This window comes from Arachis hypogaea, chromosome 17 (genome assembly GCF_003086295.3).
Source record: "Arachis hypogaea cultivar Tifrunner chromosome 17, arahy.Tifrunner.gnm2.J5K5, whole genome shotgun sequence".
Taxonomy (NCBI): Eukaryota; Viridiplantae; Streptophyta; class Magnoliopsida; order Fabales; family Fabaceae; genus Arachis; species Arachis hypogaea.
The window spans coordinates 118057988-118074951 of NC_092052.1; positions in this window are offsets into that span (position 1 = coordinate 118057988).

The window sequence follows — 16964 nt, forward strand, 5'->3', positions numbered from 1 at the left end:
TCAAGGTTCTTTTCTTTCCTTCTTCCCTTCTTACCTTTCCATCATTATTTTTATTTATGTTTTCTTCTTCTTTTTCTTTTTCCTTTCATTATATATGTTTTCTTTTTCTTTTTTTATCTTTTTATATTATTTTAATTGGTGTTAGAAATTTAATTGGGTGATTATTTTCTTCTATAATTGCTTGTAGATTGTTTAGAAGTTGTTTTTAAATTATTAATTATTTTAGGGTTATTTGCATGTTCAAATTCAATACTTTCTATAACATATTTACCATGCATGCTAAGTGTTTGTGAAAAAGCCCGTATGGCATTGTGCATTATTTTAAATTATTCTATTCCACTAATCTAATGCTTGTTTTTCATAAAAGCCCTTTTATATTTTATTGATTAAATATAATTGTCAATACAAACAGATTGTTAGTTTGAAAGAGTTGATAATCAAACCTGGACATTTATGCTTGATCTATGCTACTCATGCCTTTGTCAGCATGCCAATAAATATCTTGCATCTACTTGCCATCACATGCACTTGCTATATTTCCATTGATGAACTTCTCACATGTAGTCGCGACCATGTGTTAACGACATCCTTCTTTACCATGCATTGATTATCACTTGTACCATCCCCTTCCTTGCTCTAACCCTTAGCTTTAAAAGTTACTTTCTTTTTCCCTTTTCAGGATGGCTGATGCGGACGGAAATCGGCGAGTTAAAAATGATTATAAAATATGCGTTGCAAGTATAGTTCTCAACCAACCAGAAATCCGCTCATCAATTTTGAAGGGTGTCACAGAAATTAAAATGAAAATACTGGGAGTATGAATCCCAGGTCGTCTCCCAACGAGTTGCAGAAAAGTTTGCTATTTATTAATCAGATGTTTTCAAAAAGGTTTGAGTTGAATGGCAGAAAATTAAATTAAAGAATTTATATAAATTTAAATAAAAGCCTTGACTGGGAGTTGATTAGCTGGAAGCCCTATTCTTGTTGCAGTACTCTCAAGACTAATTGATAATTGGGGATTATTCTGTTTAGTTGTCCCTCACTAAGTAAGGGAAAGTTAAACAAGTTGGAATGCTATTCTATCCACAAGTTCCAATCCGCTCTTGGGAGGATTGGTGTGAGTGACTAGAGAGCAATCCAACAATAAACCCAATTACAATCTTTCTCTTGAGCATCCCAACTCAAGGGTTTCTTTCAATCAACACTCCATCAAGTTAGGGAACTACTCGCTCATTGTAAATGAAGAATTCATAACATAAGAAAGGGGATTAAAGAAAGACATGATAAATAATGATCAAAAGATTAATTAAAAATAAAAGTAATTCTTGTATTGATAAATGCTAAAATAATCCAATGGTAAAATTAAGTAAATTAAGGAACATGGAAGAGTAAGAGACAAGTAAAGAGAACGAACTAGAATCTCGAAGTCTTGATGAGGCAATAACTCTTCTCAATATCCCAATGCAAAAACAATGAACATAACAAATCCTAAAAACTATGAATGTGTAGAGAGAAAACCTAGAGGAGAGGAAAACTAAATCTTCAAACTAAAACTATGTAGAATGAATGTTGTTGTTGGTTTCTGCATGTTCTCTGGCTCTAGTCTGCTTTTCTGGGCCAAAAACTGGGTCAAAATAGGGCCCGAAATTGCCCCCAGCGATTCTGCAGATTATGCAGATCGCGCATGTCACGCAGTCGCATTGTCCATGCGGCCGCGTCATTCGGCTTTCTGCTTTGCCACGCGGTCGCGTCGTCCATGCGGCCGCGCCACTTGTGCTTTTCCATGCCGCGCGGTCGCGTCGTCCATGCGGCCGCGTCACTGCGATTTCCTCTTCTTCGCGCGATCGCGTCATTTATGCGGCCGCGTCACTTCTCGCTGGTCATCTCCTCAATTCCTTGTGTTCTTTCCATTTTGGCAAGCTTCCTCTCCAATCTCCAACTCATTCATGCCCTATAAAGCCTGAAACACTTAACACACAGATTACGGCATCGAATGGAATAGAGGAGAAATAAAATACATAATTAAAAGTCTCTAGAAAGCAAGTTTTCGATCATGCAATAATTTTAGGAAGGAATTATAAATGCATGCTTATTTAATGAATAAGTGGGTAAAGATCATGATAAAACCACACAATGAAACACAATATAAACCATAAAATAGTGGTTTATCAACCTCCCCACATTTAAACATTAGCATGTCCTCATGCTTAGTTGAAGGAGATAAAATGAATGAGTAAGAACATGTAAAACCTATGAAATGCAATGCAACCTATATATATGAATGCAACTATATGATTTTTTTGTCCACTTGATCAAAAGTAAGTAAGCTCTTCAAAATAATTACAAATCAAATTCCACTAACTCAATTCTTATACAGTAAGAACAGATAAAAATGCAAGAAGATAGCTCATGAAAGCAGGGAACATAGAAATTCAAGCATGGAACCCTCACTGATGATGTATGTACACTCTAGTCTCTCTAATGTATAGGGTCATCACTCTATCCTTCTCTAATCATGCTCTCTAATTTTTGTTCTTCTCCTAACCAATCAACAACATTTAATATACCAATGCAAACATCATGGGGTCTTTTCAAGGTTGTAATGGGGCCAAGGTAAGGGTAAGGATATATATATGGCTAAGTAAGCTTATAAATTAAATCTTTAATTAACCCAAGCCTTAACATAACCTATATATATATTCTATATAACTTTTAAAATTCATACCTAGCTACCCAGAAATCCCTTTCACATCCATACTCATGTATCAACCTTTTATTTTGATTTTATCATACATGCATTGATCTTTGAATGCTTGACTTAGCATTGGGGTAATTTTGTCCCCTTATTTATTTGTTGAATATTTTTGGATTTTTTTTTATAAACATAGAAACATAAAAATAACACAGCTTATCAATGCACATAGATTTTTAATTCTTATAGTTTCACATGAGTAGGTATCCAAATTCCTATAATATTATCATGACTCATTCCCTTATTATCCTTTATTCCCATAATTTCCTATACTTAAATGACACACAATTCTATCTTAAGCTAACCAAAGATTCAATTTGGGATATATAATTATTTTTCCGCTTAAGGCTAGTAATGTGGTAAAATGTAGAACAAATGGGATTTAAAGGCTCAAAGTGGCTAACAAAGGTAATTGAAAGGGTAGGCTTTATTTGGATAAGTAAGCTCAACAAATAATGGGCTCAATCATATGCAAACATATAAATATAATAAATATTGGACATATAGGATGAAACGAAATATAGATTACAATCATAGAGAAGTAAACATACAATGATAAAATAATTATGGTTAAATAGTGTAACCATTCATAAAGGCTCAATTCTCACAGGTTGTGTGTTCTTTAGCTCAAAAATCATGTTCCAAATACAACTTCAAGCAAATTTAACATAAAAGTTTTAATTAAAATTAGTGAAATTTTGTTCCAAAGATAGGGTCTTAGAAGAAACTTATTGTCTTTTTAATAAAGCAGAACATGCATGCAACTAATCTATTACTATGCAATTTATCATATTCTATAAAAGAAAAATCTAACTAAATATCCTAATTTATTGGTGCTAGGGAAGAGAAGTTACCTCCGGAAGTCAAGTACTGACCAACTTCCCCACACTTAAGGCTTTGCACCGTCCTCGGTGCCATCTGTCAAGAACAAAGGTGGGCTGGTAGCAGTATCTCCACAGTCGGGACCATCATGGCTCCCTGTGCTGGTAAAAGAAGTGGAGTCCGGGGTATCTGAGTCCTTGAATTTTCCCATGATCAGCTCCTTGAGGTATGTGAATCGGCGCTTGTTACGGCGCTCTGTCATCTTAGCTTTGTGTTCTTGCTGATCCAACCTTGCAAGTATCTGCTGGAGCAGTTGGTCAGTAGTGGGTGCTTGTAGTGTTGAAGAAGGAATATCTTCAACTGGTTCAGTAGGCTGGCTGGTAGTGGCTGCTCGAAGTCTAAGGTACTTCCCGTTAGGGACATACTGATCATCCCGGGGGATCATGGCTTTGGTGTCCCCAGCTCTGTAGGAGACTCCGGTGGCTGAGACAAGATCAGAGACCAAGGCGGGGAAAGGTAAGTTGCCCGCAATTTGTACGTGTCCCATGGCATTCCGGATGTGTCTTGGTAGGTTCAGAGGCTGGTCTGTAAGGATGCACCATAGTAGAACGGCCATGTCCGCAGTGAAGGAGGACTCGTGAGTGCTCGGAAAGACGTAATGGGACATGATCTGTGCCCATACGCGAGCCTCCAAGGTAAGTGCTGAAGCCGAAATTCCCTTAGGGCGAGTACGATGGTATCCGTAGATCCATCGGCTGCCAGGTAGTGCGATATCTCTGAGGACAGCGTCCCAGTCAAATTGGTACAGCTGGCGCTTGAGTGCGGCTTCTTGAAAGGCATCCAATCCTTCTGGAATAGGGGAAAGACTTAGAACTTTTTCAATGGCCTCTTCTGTAATGGGGACTTGCTTCTGACGAACGTAGACAGACTGCAGGGTCGGTAGGTGGTAGTTGGAGTAGAACTCGACTACCCAAGAAAGATTGACCTGCCTTGGCTGTCTTTGTAGGAAACCCCATTGTCTTCGGGCAAACTGCGGCTCAACAAATGTAGCAATGTGGGGCGGGAGGAGAAGAAGGTATTCGTAGTTGTAACTCTTTTCAGCCAGGATGGGGAACATCTGCTCACAGTAGCGATTGGGAAACTGCGCAGTGTCCTTTGCTGGGAAGGCTCTTTCTTTATCATCAACCTTTATGATCCTCTTAATTTTCTTTGCTGAGGGCTTTACCGCAGTTGAAGAGGGTTCTGCCACTAATGCTCTCTTTGTACCTCTTCTTGCTGGTTGTTTGGGAGTAGCTTTCTCTTTTTCTTTCTTGGTGGCCATCCTGAAAAAGGGAAGAGAAAGTAAATTAAATTTAAAGAGATAGAGTAAGGAAGAGAACGGAAAAGATGGTTATAAATGCACATAAAAAGGTAAATGATATTAACACACGCTCATGAGTACATGTGAAAACTCATTAATGGAAAATAACTAGTGCATATGATAGCAAGTGAATGTAAGGTGTTTATTGGCATGCCGGCAAAGGGCATGAGTAGCATAGATCAAGCATCACTCGTAACAAACCATCACGTTTGTATTGACAATTAAATTCAATGAATAAAATAGTAAAGGGAATTTGTGAAAAGCAAGCATTGAATATTAGAGTAGAAAAATCTAGAGAAGTTCATAATGCCATATGAGCTTTTTCACAAACACATAGCATGCATGTAGAAGAAGCTTTTGACAATAAGGATTTGAACATGCAAGTAATCCCTTAAAAAGCAATATATAATTGTCAAACAAATTTACAACACTCCACAAGCATATAATAATAAATAATGACTCACATAAATTGATAACACCAAGTAAAAAGGAAAAAGAAGGAAAAAGAAAATATGAATAATGAAGGAAAAAAGAAAAGAAAAGAAGATGACATATAAAAATAAGAAGAATAATAGAAAGGTAGGGAGGGAAGAAAAACCTTGTTAATGGGGTGAGAGAGTGTAAAAGGTGAGAAAGAAGGAAGAAGGGAGGAAGGGAGGGAGAAGAAATAAGGAGGGAAAAAAGAAAAAATAAGATTTGGGGGAAAAAGATATGCTAATTGGCAAAATTAGGGAGGCTGTGCGGCGCAAGCGACGCGGTCACGTGGGGCACGCGGTCGTGTGGGGCACGCGGTCGCCCGACTTGCGCTTAAACTCAATGACGCGATCGCGTGACCCGTTTTAGGCTAATGGCGTGAGGGTAGCCTCGCACTCGCACAACTCTCTGTTCAAAATCATATTAGTGCCAAATTTTGGGTGACGCGATCGCATGGGGAATGCGATCGTGTGAGTGGTCAATAATTGGGATACAACGCAGTCACGTGAGAGGGACTGCGCGTCCAGCGCCAGTCCAGCACCACACTAGCACAACTTTCGGCTGTGCACCCTTGTTACGTCGAAATCCAGGTCACGCGGCTGCGTGGGGCACGCGGTCGCGTGGGAGGCCATTATTCCTATATGACGCGGTCGCGTCAGCGACGCGGTCGCATGGGACGAATTGTGCCATTGGCACGCCTCCAGCCCTGCTCCTGCGTAACTCTCTGTTCATATTAATATTGTCTCCCAGCTCCCTGCGATGCGGACGCGTCAATGAGGCGGTCGCGTCGCATGAATTTTATTTTTTAATTAAAAATATGTGAATGCAGATGCACGAAATGTACTAATGAAGAGAAGAGTTATTGAATAAGAAAATTAAAAATAAGGAAAAGAACAATCATACCATGGTGGGTTGTCTCCCACCTAGCACTTTGCTTTAACATCCGTAAGTTGGACGCTCCACTAGCTCAGTCTTCGGCTATGTGGGGATCTTCCAAGAGGAAGATCTAGAGCTCCTTGTTCTTCTTCAGCTTCTCGCCATGGTACAGCTTTAAACGATGTCCATTAACCTTGATAGGTTCAGAGCTTGAAGGATGGCTTAGGTGATAAACTCCGTACGGTTTGGCCTTCTCTACTCTGTATGGACCTTCCCATCTTGATCTCAACTTGCCTGGCATGAGCCTCAGTCGAGATTTATAAAGGAGGACTAAGTCCCCAGGTTGGAACTCTTTCCTCTTGATGTGCTGATCATGTACAGCTTTCATCTTCTCCTTGTATAGCCTTGAGTTCTCATAAGCTTCTAGGCGAAGGCTTTCCAGTTCCTGCAGTTGCAACTTTCTTTCAGCTCCGGCTTTTCCAATTCCCATGTTGCATTCTTTTACTGCCCAAAAGGCTTTATGCTCTATTTCAACAGGGAGATAACAAGCTTTTCCATAAACTAAGCGGAAAGGACTCATCCCAATGGGTGTTTTGTATGTTGTTCTGTATGCCCAGAGTGCATCTTTTGGCCTGGTGCTCCAGTCTCTTCTATGAGGTTTGACTATCTTCTGCAAGATACGCTTTATCTCTCTATTTGACACCTCGGCTTGCCCATTAGTCTGAGTATGGTAGGCTGTTGCAACTTTATGAATTATCCCATGCTTCTTCATTAGTCCTGTTAGTCTCCTGTTACAAAAATGGGTGCCTTGATCGCTCACGATTGCTCGTGGTGATCCAAAGCAACAGATAATATGGTTTCTCATAAAGGAAACAACAGTGTTAGCATCATCATTATGGGTAGGAATTGCTTCCACCCATTTGGAAACGTAATCCACAGCTAACAATATATAGAAATAACCATTAGAATTTAGAAATGGACCCATGAAGTCAATGCCCCAAACATCAAAAATTTCACAGAAAAGCATAATCTGTTGAGGCATCTCATCCCTCCTGGATATATTACCAAATTTCTGGCATGGAAAACAAGATCTACAAAATTCAGCAGCGTCCCTAAAAAGAGTAGGCCACCAGAATCCACAGTCTAAGATTTTTCTAGCAGTTCTTTGAGGGCCAAAATGTCCTCCACTCTCAGATGAGTGACAGGCCTCTAAGATGGACTGGAATTCTGATTGAGGCACACACCATTATCTGGTCAGCGCCACATCTCCATAAATATGGGTCATCCCATATATAATATTTAGACTCGCTTTTCAGCTTGTCTCTTTGATGCTTAGAAAAGTTTGGAGGAAAGGTGCGGCTAACTAGATAATTAGCTACTGGTGCATACCAAAGGACTATCTCAGATACTGCTTGCAGGTTATCAAATGGGAAATTATTAGCTATAGGAGTGGAATCATCTGTAATGTGCTCAAGGGGACTCAAGTGGTCTGCCACTAAATTCTGGTTACCACTCCTATCCTTAATTTCTAAATCAAATTCTTGTAATAGCAGTATCTAACGTATAAGCCTTGGTTTGGACTCCTTTTTAGATAATAAATACTTTAGAGCTGCGTGGTCTGAATACACTACTACTTTAGTACCAAGTAAATAGGCTGGGAATTTATCTAGAGCAAAAACAATAGCAAGAAGCTCTTTCTCAGTAGTAGTGTAATTCGACTGAGCGGCATCTAAGGTTTTAGATGCGTAAGCAATAACAAAAGGATCCTTACCTTCACGTTGAGCCAGTGCTGCTCCTACTGCATGGTTGGAAGCATCACACATTATTTCAAATGGTTGGCTCCAGTCTGGTCCTCTTACAATTGGGGCTTGAGTCAGTGCAGTCTTCAGCTTATCAAACGCTTGTTTGCAATTTTCACTGAACTCGAACTCAATATCTTTCTGCAGTAGCCTGGATAAGGGAAGTGCTACCTTACTGAAGTCCTTAATGAACCTCCTGTAAAAACCTGCATGGCCAAGGAAAGAACGGACCTCCCTCACAGAAGAGGGGTAAGGTAAACTAGAAATAACATCCACCTTTGCTGGATCTACAGAAACGCCAGTATTAGACACAACATGTCCTAGTACAATCCCTTGTTTAACCATAAAGTGACATTTTTCAAAATTTAATACCAGGTTTGTATTGACACATCTATCTAATACTCTAGATAATCCATCTAAGCAAAGGCTAAAAGAATCGCCATAAACACTAAAATCATCCATAAAAACCTCCATACAGTCCTCAATAAGATCAGAGAAAAGACTCATCATGCACCTCTGGAAAGTAGCTGGTGCATTGCACAAGCCAAAGGGCATTCTCTTGTAAGCATAAGTCCCAAAAAAACATGTAAAAGTGGTATTTTCCTGATCCTCAGGAGCTATATGAATCTGGAAATAACCTGTGTAACCATCTAAAAAGCAATAATGCGATTTACCTGACAGGCGATCCAGCATTTGATTAATGAATGGGAGAGGATAATGATCCTTACGGGTTGCTTAGTTGAGGCGTCTGTAATCAATGCACACCCTCCAGGCGTTCTGAACTCTGGTTGTCAGGAGCTCTCCATGCTCATTCTTCACTGCAGTGACTCCAGACTTCTTTGGCACCACTTGTACTGGGCTCACCCATTCACTGTCCGAGATGGGATAGATGATATCTGCCTCTAGTAGTCTGGTCACTTCCTTTTTGACAACCTCTAGGATAGTGGGGTTCAGTCTTCTCTGGGGTTGACGGACAGGTCTTGCTCCCTCTTCTAAAAATATTCTATGCTCACAGACTTGGGGATTGATGCCTACTATATCTGCCAAACTCCAACCAATTGCCTTCTTGTGCCTCCTCAGCACACTAAGTAGCTGCTCTTCCTGTTGAGAAGTGAGTTCCCTTGCAATGATAACCGGAAACTTCTGCCCGTCTTCAAGGTAAGCATATTTGAGGTGTGGAGGAAGGGGTTTTAATTCTAACTTCTGATCATGTTCAGGCTCTAGGTTGTCTGGAGCTGGTAACAGTGGTAAGGCACTGTCATTGTCCTCTGAGAATGTCCCCACACTTGGACCTTGTCCTGTGTGCTTCTCTTCAAATTCCTCCTGGTGAACTTCAGCCACGGTTTCATCTATAATGTCACACTTGAGGATAGAGTGATCCTCTGGAGGATACTTCATAACTCCATTCATATTGAAGATCACTACTCGGCTATCTATTTCAAAAGAGTATGTTCCTGAAAAAGCATCTAATTTAAACTTTGAGGTCTTCAGGAATGGTCTTCCGAGTAGGATTGATGATGGCTTGTCTGAGTCATTTTGGGGCATTTCCAGGATATAAAAATCAGTGGGGAACGTGAGTCCCTTAATGCCTACTAGTACATCTTCAGCAACTCCAACCACTGTAATAATGCTTTTATCTGCTAACACAAAATGAGCTGCCGACCTTTTTAAGGGAAGGAGCCTCAAAACATCATATATAGACAAAGGTATTATACTCACACATGCTCCTAAATCACACATGCATTCAGAAATTATCACACCACCAATAGTACAATTAACTATACAAGGACCTGGGTCACTACACTTTTCAGGTAAACCTCCCATTAAAGCAGATATGGAACTTCCTAAAGGAATAGTTTCTAATTCATTAATTTTGTCTTTATGTATACATAAATATTTTATAAACTTTGCATATTTAGGTACCTGTTGAATAATATCAAATAGAGGAACAGTTACCTCAACCTTTTTGAATATCTCTACCATTTTTGGATCAGGTTCCAGCTGCTTCCTGGGCTTCCTTGCAAGTTGTGGAAATGGGATGGGAGTGGCGTTTTCTGCAGTGTTTGTGCCTTTTAGTGCTTCCTCCTGTGGTTGCACTTCTTCTTCTTCAGTCACATCCTGTATGTCCTCTTCTTCTTCAACATCTTCTATTTCCACTACCTCTTCAGCTGAGGCATGTTCTGGTGGGTTTGGCTCCTCCTGGTTCCTCTCCTGCAGTGTGGTTCCGGAGCTAAGGGTGATGGCATTAATACCACCCTTGGGATTGGGTAATGGTTGAGAGGGAATACCACTGGAGCTCAAAGGTTGATTATTGGAGTTATTCATTGAACCAATCTGTGAGACAAGAGCTTGCAAAGTAGCGTTCAGACCATTTAGAGTGGCATTAATGTTATTTTCCATGGTCTGCTGTCTCCGATCAATAGATTGTAGTAAGTCATCATTGGCAGATGAAGAAGGATGGGTAAATTGAGAGGTCTGCTGTTGGGTATTCTGTGGTCCTTGGGATTGCCTTAGGTGAAGTGCTCTGTAAGGCTGATTCTGATTCTGCTGCCTGTTGTTGTTGATATTCCACCTCTGATTTCCCTGATTATCTCTGCCTCCTCTGTTGTTGTTGTCCCTCCAATTCTGGTTAGAATTGTCTTGCCATCCGTGGTTGTAATTGCCACCTTGATTGTACCCTTGGTTGGGGCGGTCATAGAAATTATGTGTGGCTGCCACGGTGTTGTCTTCCTGCTAGAGCTGCAGACATTCATCAATATAATGGCTGTAATCAGCGCAGATTCCGCAAACTCTCTGTGGGACTAACTGTTGGTTTTGCTGTGCTGGAGAAGGTTGAGCTTGCTGTACTTGTTGTTGATTCAATTGCATTTGCTTCAGCAAGTTGGTCATTTCACAGATACTCTAAGTTAAAGCAGCAGTCTCTCTGCTAGAGGATACTTCCGCCACGGCTTTTGCACGGCCTTGTTTCTACCTGTGATTCCTAGTAGATTCAGCTAAGTCACTGATCATTTGCCATGCCTCATCAGTGGTCTTATACTTTTTCATAGACCCATTGCTAGCACTTTCCAATGTGGTCTTATCCTGGGGCCTCATGCCCTGTGTGACATAACCGAGTAATACTATCTTGTCAATCATATGGTGGGGGCAAGCTTCCAGAAGATTATTGAAACACTCCCAATATTCATAAAGCGTCTCGGATTCATCCTGACAAATCATGGAAATATCTTTCCTCAGTTTATCAGTAACTTCAACTGGAAAGAACTTTTCCAAGAATTCTCTTCTCAGTGTATCCCAGTTGGATACAATTGCTGCTGGTTGAGTATAGTACCACTCTCTTGTCTTTCCCTCAAGAGAAAATGGGAAAGCTTTTAGCAAAATTGAAGTTTCATCTGCACCCTCACGCTTGACAGTAGAACAGGCTGCCTGAAAATCTCTCAGGTGCTTGATAGGCTCTTGAACAGGTAAGCCATGAAACTTGGGCATCAAATTGAGCAATGCGGTCTTTATCTCAAAATATGTAGCTACCGCTGGGTGATGCGCTTGAAATGGTTGCATTGTAAAATCAGGGGCTCCAGCCTCCTGGATAGTAACTCTCCTGGCTGCTACCATGTTACCTGCGCGTGAAACAACCAAATCAGTAGAACGGGGGCTGGTTTCTTTCTCAAATGACGTTTCAGATCCGCCCTCAAAGAGGACTAACCGACACTGAGCTTGCCTTATTCGTGAAATAGTTCTTTCAATCTCAGGATTGAATACTAGCAAGCTTGGATCAGGAAGCGAACGTGTCATCTAACGAAAGAAACAAGCAGCTCATAGTAGCAAAATAAAATAAAATGCAAATAAATAAATTCCAATTAATAACTTTAGCACTCTATTGCAACTCCCCGGCAACGGCGCCAAAAATTGATGCGGGCGGAAATTGGCGAGTTAAGAATGATTATAAAATATGCGTTGCAAGTATAGTTCTCAACCAACCAGAAATCCGCTCATCAATTTAGAAGGGTGTCACAGAAATTAAAATGAAAATATTGGGAGTATGAATCCTAGGTCATCTCCCAACGAGTTGCAGAAAAGTGTGCTATTTATTAATCAGATGTTTTCAAAAAGGTTTGAGTTGAATGGCAGAAAATTAAATTAGAGAATTTATATAAATTTAAATAAAAGCCTTGACTGGGAGTTGATTAGCTGGAAGCCCTATTCTTGTTGCAGTACTCTCAAGACTAATTGATAATTGGGGATTATTCTGTTTAGTTGTCCCTCACTAACTAAGGGAAAGTTAAACAAGTTGGAATGCTATTCTATCCACAAGTTCCAATCCGCTCTTGGGAGGATTGGTGTGAGTGACTAGAGAGCAATCCAACAATAAACCCAATTACAATCTTTCTCTTGAGCATCCCAACTCAAGGGTTTCTTTCAATCAACTCCCCATCAAGTTAGGGAACTACTCGCTCATTGTAAATGAAGAATTCATAACATAAGAAAGGGGATTAAAGAAAGACATGATAAATAATGATCAAAAGATTAATTAAAAATAAAAGTAATTCTTGTATTGATAAATGCTAAAATAATCCAATGGTAAAATTAAGTAAATTAAGGAACATGGAAGAGTAAGAGACAAGTAAAGAGAACGAACTAGAATGTCGAAGTCTTGATGAGGCAATAACTCTTCTCAATATCCCAATGCAAAAACAATGAACATAACAAATCCTAAAAACTATGAATGTGTAGAGAGAAAACCTAGAGGAGAGGAAAACTAAATCTCCAAACTAAAACTATGCGGAATGAATGTTGTTGTTGGTTTCTGCATGTTCTCTGGCTCTAGTCTACTTTTCTGAGCCGAAAACTGAGTCAAAATAGGGCCCAAAATCGCCCCCAGTGATTCTGCAGATTATGCAGATCGCGCATGTCACGCGGTCGCGTCGTCCATGCGGCCGCGTCATTCGGCTTTCTGCTTTGCCAGGAGGTCGCGTCGTCCATGCGGCCGCGCCACTCGTGCTTTTCCATGCCACGCGGTCGCGTCGTCCATGCTGCCGCGTCACTGCGATTTCCTCTTCTTCGCGCGATCGCGTCATCCATGCGGCCGCATCACTTCTCGCTGGTCATCTCCTCAATTCCTTGTGTTCCTTCCATTTTTGCAAGCTTCCTCTCCAATCTCCAACTCATTCATTCCCTATAAAGCCTGAAACACTTAACACACAGATTATGGCATCGAATGGAATAGAGGAGAAATAAAATACATAATTAAAAGTCTCTAGAAAGCAAGTTTTCGATCATGCAATAATTTTAGGAAGGAATTATAAATTCATGCTTATTTAATGAATAAGTGGGTAAAGATCATGATAAAACCACACAATTAAACACAATATAAACCATAAAATAGTGGTTTATCAATGGCCACCAAGAAGGGTAAAGAGAAAGCTACTCCCAAATCACCGGCAAGGAAAGGAACAAAAAGAGCACTAGCTGCGGAGCCACCCGTCCACTTATACATCTCTGCATGCACCGAGGACGGTGCAATCTTTAAGTGTGGGAAAGTCGATACCGATGTCCATGGGTTAGTTATTTTCTTCCCAACACCAATGTCTTATTTTCTTTATTAGTTCATTGTTGTATTTACATGTTTGATTGCATATTTTCTTGATTTTGTGCATATTTTACCACTGCTTGATTAAAGTAATGAGTTTCTTTTCAAGACTTTATAGTATTCACTAATTTAAATTAAAATTTTTGTGTTAAAATTATTTGAAGATTGTAAATTGGAACATAGTTTAAAGCTAGAACACACAACCTGTGAGACTTGAGCTTAATTACATGGTTATACTATTTAACAATAATATTTTAATTCTTGTGTGTTTACTTCTATGTAATTGTGATCTTTATTTTGTTCCATTCTATATGTCCACTATTTAGTGTATTTACATGCATACATATGATTGAGGCCATTACTTATTTTTGCTCACTTATCCCAAACAGCCTACCCTTTTATGTCACCCTTGTTAGCCACCTTGAGCCTTTTTATTCCCATTTGTTCTATATTTTATCACATCACTAGCCTTAAGAAGAAAAACAAATTAAATACCCCAATTGAATCTTTGGTTAGCTTAAGATAGTGTGTTAACTAAGTGTGGGGAAACTGTGGGTACTTGGATTAATGAAAGTGTACGGTGTTTAAATGATAAAATATTGGAAATTTAGGTACCTACTCATGTGAAACCAGAAAAATTAATATATCCATGTGCATTGATATGTTATAGTTTGCTTATATATATATATATATATATATATATATATATATATATATATATATATATATATATATATATATATTCTCTCTCTCTTTTATATATATTTTCTCTCTCTTTTTTCTCTCTCTCTCTCTCTCTATATATATATATATATTTCCAGTATAAATGAATAAATAAGTAATTAAATAAGGGGACAAAATTACCCCAATGCAATATTAAGCTAATGAAAAAAATCAATGCATAGGTGATACAAATTAAAAGAGTTGATACATGAGTATGATATGCAAAAATGGGAATTTTGGGTAGCTAGGCATGATTTTAGAAGTACATAGAGTGTGTGTATAGGTGAAGAGCTTAGGTTAATTAAAGATTCATATTATAGCTCACTTGGCCATACATATATCCTCACCCTTACCTTAGCCCCATTACAACCCTGAAAAGACCTCATGATGTTTGTATTGGTACATTAAATTTTTGTTGATTGGTTAGATGAAGAACAAAGTTTAGAAAGCATTACTAGAGAAGAGTAGAGTGAATTAACCCTAGACACTTGAGAGATTAGAGTGCATATACACTACCAGTGAGGGTTCAAAGCTTAATTCTATGTTCCCTGCTTTCATGAGCTGTCTTCTTACAAGTTTACTTGTTTTTACCGTGTGATTTTAATTGATGATATTTGATTTATATTTTTCTTGAAGAACTTATTTACTTTTAACCAAGTAGGTAGAATCATTTTTGCATGTAGTTGCATTCACATAGATAGGTTGCATTTCATACTCTCTACCATTCCACTTCACTCCTTTATAGCTTCTATTGAGCTTAGCATGAGGACATGCTAATGTTTAAGTGTGGGGAGGTTGATAAACCCCATTTTTAGGGTTTATCCTGTGCTTAATCTAGTGGATTTTACCCATTATTCTCACACTTATTCATACAATTTGCATGTTTTACGTTTTTCTTCCTGATTTTGTGCTATGATTGAAAACATGCTTCTTTGGCCTTTAAATTACCAAATATTAATTCTCCCTTTATACCATTTGATGCCTTGATATGTGGGTTAAGTATTTTCAGAGATTACAGGGTAGGAATGGCTTAGAGGATGGAAAGGAAGCATGCAAAAGTGGAAGGAATAAAAGAAATTGAAGGAACTGCAAAGCTGTCAGCCCTGACCTTTTCGCACTCAAACGGTCATAACTTGAGCTACAGAGGTCCAAATGAGATGGTTCTAGTTGCGTTAGAAAGCTAACACCCGGGGCTTCGCAACGATATATAATTTGCCATAACTTCCTGATAAACCACTATTTATGGTTTATCTTATGCTCAATTGAGTGGTTTTTATCAACTCTTTTACCCACTTATTCATACTATTTGCATGTTTTTACTTTTTCCTTCCTGATTTTGTGCTATGATTGAAAACATGCTTATTTGATCTTATATTTGCTAATTATTAATCTTTTCTTACCATTCGATATATTGATATGTGCGTTAAGTGTTTTCAGAGATTACAGGGCAGGAATGGCTTGGAGGATGGAAAGGAAGCATGCAAAAGTGGAAGGAATACAAGAAGTTGAAGGAACTGCAAAGCTGTCAGCCTGACCCTCTCGCACTAAAATGGTCATAACTTGAGCTACAGAGGTTCAAATGAGGCGGTTCCAGTTGCGTTGGAAAGCTAACATCTGGGGCTTAGATTTGATATATAATTTACTAGAGTTGCTCTGACACTAGGCGACGCGAACACGTGCTCCACGCGGACGCGTCGCAGTGACGGAAATCAGCGTGGCAGATTTCTTCTCCAGCGATTTCTGGGCTGTTTTCGACCTAGTTTTCGGCCCAGAAAACACAGATTAGAGGCTATAAAGTGGGGAATCCATTCATTCATGATCATCAGCTCATACATTCATAATTTTAGGATTAGATGTAGTTTTTAGAGAGAGAGGTTCTCTCCTCTCTCTTAGGTTTTAGGATTAGGATTCCTCTTAAAGGAATTAGGATTTCTTATTATTTCAACTTATTATTTCAACTTCCTCTCAGGTTCAATATTCCTTTTATATTTTTATTTATTCTAATGCTTTTATTCGTATCTGACTTATGTTACCAATCTGGCTCATGAACTCTTTATGTTTAGATTGATTTTCTTTTATTAATGTAATTGAGGTATTTCAGATTTATGATTCTTATTTAGCTTTTTATATTCTTGGCTTTAATTGATTAATTGGAGACTCTTGAGTTATCAAACTCATCGTGATTGATAATTGTTATTTTTGCTAATTGAATTGAATTCCACTAACTCTAGTCCTTTCTTAGGAATTGACTAGGACTTGAGGATCTAACTAATTAGTCCACTTGACTTTTCTTTACTTTAAGGTTAACTAAGTGGGATTAAAACTCAATTCTCATCAACATTGATAAGGATAACTAGGATAGTACTTCCAATTTTCATACATTGCCAAGAGTTTTATTAGATATTAATTTATTAATTTCTGCAATTTATTTTCCTTGTTCAAACCTTTCAAAACCCAAAATTCTACCTTTTCCATAGCTAATAATAAGTCATACCTCCCTGTAATTCCTTGAGAAGACGACCCAAGGTTTGAATACTTCAGTTTATAAATTTTATTGGGTTTGTTACTTGTGAT